The sequence below is a fragment of the Miniopterus natalensis genome, chromosome 1, assembly GCF_054644295.1.
Source record: "Miniopterus natalensis isolate mMinNat1 chromosome 1, mMinNat1.hap1, whole genome shotgun sequence".
In the NCBI taxonomy this organism is placed as follows: Eukaryota; Metazoa; Chordata; class Mammalia; order Chiroptera; family Miniopteridae; genus Miniopterus; species Miniopterus natalensis.
The window spans coordinates 163495285-163500359 of record NC_142081.1 but is presented as its reverse complement, the minus strand read 5'-3'; the positions used below and the strand labels follow the sequence as shown (position 1 = coordinate 163500359).

The 5075-nt window shown below is 39.2% G+C and overlaps 1 pseudogene; it reads right to left on the bottom strand.

Annotated features, from left to right (window-relative positions):
* Positions 1 to 3860: 3860 nt before the first annotated feature.
* LOC148094486 (U6 spliceosomal RNA) lies at positions 3861 to 3949 on the bottom strand (annotated as a pseudogene).
* Positions 3950 to 5075: the final 1126 nt, after the last annotated feature.

Sequence of the window (5075 nt, the reverse complement as noted above, 5' to 3'; positions counted from 1 at the left end):
TCTTTGCCTCATCCTGAAGGCAAAACTAATAGCAAACTGTATTGCGTTTTGTGCAGTGATACCTGGAATATAACGTAGCCCTTTCACATAAACTGTTACTGGAGATGGAATTGTGCAAACTGTGACTGTTTTGAGTAAGTTGGTGGAGCCAGACCCTATTAGTGGTAAGGTTGTGTACTTTCCCCTGATAAGAAGAATTCTCACTCACATGCAATGTGTGTGGAGGGGGGCGGGTTTGCACATGCCACATGGAAGTCCGATGGTTGTCGTTTGGGGACTTGGAAGTGTAGTTGGGCTATGGGTTCTAAGACTAGCTACTTGTAGTAGTGGCTGTTAGTCGATGATTATAAACTAGTGTCCCATAGTCCCACAGAAATGTTTGGTTTGGCCATGGCAATGTCATTAAAAAAAAAAAAAATCAGGTACCAGTATTAAAAATTAAGGTTTCACTTAAAAATATGTTTCAGACTTTTCTTGCAAAATCAGATCTGGTGAAACTAAGTCTTGTTCACATGGGCCAACAATCAGTTGGCTCTAAATAGCAGCTGCTCCTTTTAAGTGAGGCGTGTGCTGGCCAGTCCCCACCACTCTCACATTGCCTGCAATTTCCTGACATTAAAACCAAATGCTACGCCACTTTTCTTACACTATACAGTCTTCACACATTTCCAGTAGTGACCAGACCTCTGCTGACATTTGAGTTTGTGACTCCTATGCCTCTCAAGCTTTGCCAAGGCCCTAGCAGAGTTTCAACCATCTCGTGGAGAATGACAAGGACAGTGTCTGGGCAGGAGTGGGGCCAGCAATGCCTGGGGTAGAGGCAGAGTGGCCACCTAGTAAACAGCAAAGGTAATAATCCTGTCGTCCAGCAGGATGGGAAAGGCTTTGGCTCTACATAGAACATAAAGCAAGCACTTTTCTTTTGAAAGTAGTAGATAAGGGGGAAAATTAAAAACAGTGTCATGGCCCTAGTCAGTTTGGCTCAGAGGTTAGAGAGACAGCCTGAAGACTGAAGGGTCCCAGGTTCGATTTTGGCCAAGGGCACATACCTCAGTTGCAGGCTTGTCCCCGGCCCTGGTCAGGGCACGTGCAAGAGGCAACCAATCGATGTGTCTCTCTCACATCGATGTTCTCTCTCTCTCCCCCTTCCACTCTCTCTGAAAGGCAATGGAGAAAATATCCTTGGTGAGAATTTAAAAAAAATTAAAAAGCAGTGCCATGTTTTGTAGCCACTAGAGAGTATCACTGATTTGGGATGTGGGTCACATCTTCTCGTAGAGAGCACACCTTAAGCCTTCTATTTTCCCCTGTTGTCATAAATGTTTAATCCCTATGAATATTTCGCGTGTATGTATGATAGAATTGTATAGAAGAGAATTCTGTACTTTAAACAACTGACACTGTAAAAGTTTGTGCTGTTGTATTTGCATTTGAAAGGACTGGCTGCATTGGAGTTGAAGGCTGAGAATTTTGACAGGAGTTGTAACACTGGGATTGGATGTAACGTAGAGGTGGAGTGGGTGTCTTCTGCTTGGAAGGAACCATGCAAACATACGAGGTGAAGCTCCAGCTGAGTATTATTTTCCAAAGAGATGTGGAATTTTGTGTTTGCTGGAGAGCCACTAGAGAGTCATTTGTGAACTGAGCCATGCAATGTTATAGAGACCCCAAAGACTGTCAGGCAATATCAAGGGAAGGATATCAAAGCTTCCCTGTGTTGGATTATTTTTAACAAATCCATTCTATTTATGTGAATAATTTTTAATTCACTTTATAATTATGAAAAGTACCTATACATATTATCTACTGGTTATAAATTTTATATAATCTATATAGCATCTTATAAATAAAAGAAACAAAGGAAGTAAATGCAGAGAAACAGGAGTTTTTATAAGTACAAACTGAGGCAGAAAATAGCTGGATAATAGGGAATGTCCATGTGCAACTTTATAAAATATTGCCAAATTACTCCTCAGTGTAGTTTACCTATTTATATTCCCATCAGCAGTATATGAGAGTTCCTGTGTCCTTCCATGGTTATTTCTATCATTATATCTCAAGTACAGATTAACACACAGTGGGAGTATAAGTGATGTTTGATGAATGAATGAATGAGAACCAAGATTTGTTAACCATTGGGACACTCCAGAATGTAGGTCCAGCACCAGCTCTTACTAAAGACATTAGGGGCAGACCCAGCAGCACACAAGTGCTCAGAGAAGCAAAGTAAAACATACTATGTACATGGAAAGAATAGCAGCAAGGAAACATTCGTATCCGGGTTACAAAAATGTAACAGAAAGTGCGTGGACATGGCAGGCAGGCAGTCTGTCAGGAGGCAATAAGCAGAGGTCCCGGCAGCAATCGGACTACCTCAGTGAATTCTCAGCTAGTGAAAACCCCAACTCTGAAGGGGAGACCCCAGTTTCTGGAAGGCAGTGTCAGAGAAACTATTGGCTTTGGGGGTGGGCTTTAAGGAGAATGGGGCATTGAGTGGAAACTAGAGAAAATCCCAGAGCTAGACATCAGAGTGGCCTGTCAGCCTGCATGTATGCCTTTAATTTCAGCCCTGTACCAGTGTTCATAGGTCTCAATATAAACCTGGCTGTAGGTCGGAGTCCATGGCGTCAGTCCTAAAGCAGATTTCTTTCCTGTTCATAAGTCATTTTACCCTGATCGTCTCCTCCCTGCCGGTCATCATCTGAATTTCATTCCCTTCTCTGTCTAGTCTTTCCCACTGTATTAGCCATTTACTCCTAATGCCATCCTTTATTTTTTTTAATTATTATTATTTTTTAATCCTCACCTGAGGATATTTTATTGATTTTAGAGAGAGTGAAAGGGAGAGAGAGGGAGGGAGAGAAAAACATCCAGGTGAGAGAGAATCATCGATTAATTGCCTCCCGTATGTGCCCCGACGTGGATTGAACCCACAACCTAGGTGTGTGCCCTGACCCAGAATCGAACCCACCAGCTTTCTGGTTTATAGGGTGATCCTCAACCAACTGAGCCACGTGGCTGGGCCTGATGCCATCTTTAATACTATATCAGAGCTTCCCAATTTTAGCTCACTTCATTGATGTGCTTATTCCAAGTTATCTGCTAGTATTGACCGTCCCCTTCACACACTTTATTGTCTATTGAATGTTTCTATAATGTCTTCCTTACATTGCTCACTTCAGGAAGGACTGTCACAGTCTCCTGAGTCTGTGGAACCTGTGACCTGGGTCCTGCCATGAGATCAACAAGAGTCTCTTTATCAGGTTACGTTTCCCATTCTTTTCACTCTGAGGACTCAGTGAGATTATCCACTTAAAGGCCAACAAAGAACCTGGAACACACTAAACTATTGGTTCACTTACTTATTCATGCAGCAAATATATATTCCTAGAAGTATTTACACTATGGTCTTGTGACTTAACCCAGTCCAGGAAAAAACATTAATCCAATGATATTTTGAAATGATTCATTTCTGTTTTTATTTTCTGCACAGTCTGGGTTATTTTTTTTTTATAACTAATTGATCTACATTCTATCTTTCTTTCTCAATTTTTTTCCAATTAGTATGTATAATTTTAAAGAGTATGCAAAAACAAGTGGAAAGGCTGAAGAAAGAGGAAACAAGAAAACTTAGAAGTTATCAGTTATCACCATAGCCCATGAGTGTGTGTGCTCCTCAGGTCAGGAGCCTCTGCAGCCATCTGCTATGACACCTATGGTTATAGCTATAGCAATTTTACCATGTCAAAAGGATTATTTCAGTCCCACAGTTAAGGAAAAGCCTTGTTATGAGAAAACTTTTGGACTTGCACTTTTTGTTTTCAGCTTTATTGATGTACGATACTCATTGAGCATACCTGAAAAACAGGGAATATTTCATGGCTTTGCAGGGACCATGCTAATCTTAATCTGTGAGGTTCCAATTTTAGTATATATGCTATGGAAGCAAGCAGTAAGCTTATTAGGATTTTTATTATTTTTATATGATTTAGATCTGAAAAATTATCAAATCCCAAATTAATAAACTAATATGCTCTTTGAGGGGAAAAAATAGATTTTCAGATTATTTCAATTGTTTCTTTACACTGAACAGACTTAATTTTTTTTTCTTAAAACAGTGTGTACTGATTTAATTATTGCATAATTATCTTTTTTTAATTTCTGATAATATTAGTTTCCTGTTCCATTACTCTTCTTTTCAAATATTGGTCAGCTGTTATTGCCGTATATTCTTCCAGATAAAACTTTGAATCATTTCATCAAGTCCTTCCCTTAGGAAAAAACCTCTAACATTTATCTCACCAAAATATATTCCAGATTATTTTGAGTGAAGTATAAATGCACAGACAAGCACCAGAAACAATTAGAAAAAAACATAACTGATTATTTTTCATCTCTAGGCAGAGAAGGACTTTCTAGGCATAAAAAGCAATGGAAGAAACACAAGATGAAAAGATTGATAGAATAGGTCTGACTATTCTTGGCCTACTCCCCTTTGCCTGGGTCAGTTTTATTAACTGGGAAATCTTGAATGAGATACTTATTCTTTCTGTTCCTTTGTGTTCTCATCTATGCAATTGAGAAATAAACTCAATCATGGTGAGTTTATGGAACATCAACTGTATGGACTACAAAGACGGCACTTAAAAACATATTGAAGAAGCATGCGGATGAAAGAATACTTACATAAGCCTTAGAAGGAGTGTGGTGTAGTCATAAGAATTGACCTTGGCTTTGGACAAACCTGGTTTATAAACCTACTTTTGCCACATAAATGGTTCTGTCACTTAAGTATGGTGATATCAGTTTAAGTTAGTTTTGAGAGTTAGAAATATAGTCATGTACGTCACATAATAATGTTTCAATAAACAACAGACTGCATATATTACAGTGGCCCCATAGGATTATAATGAAGCTGACAAATTCCCATCACCTAGTGATGTCGTAGCTGCCATAATGTCATAGCAGACACATTACTCACATGTTGTTGTAAACAAACCTACTGCACTAACAGTTGTATAAAAGTATGGCACATACAATTACAGTAGTAGACTGTACCATGTAGGTCTGTGTAT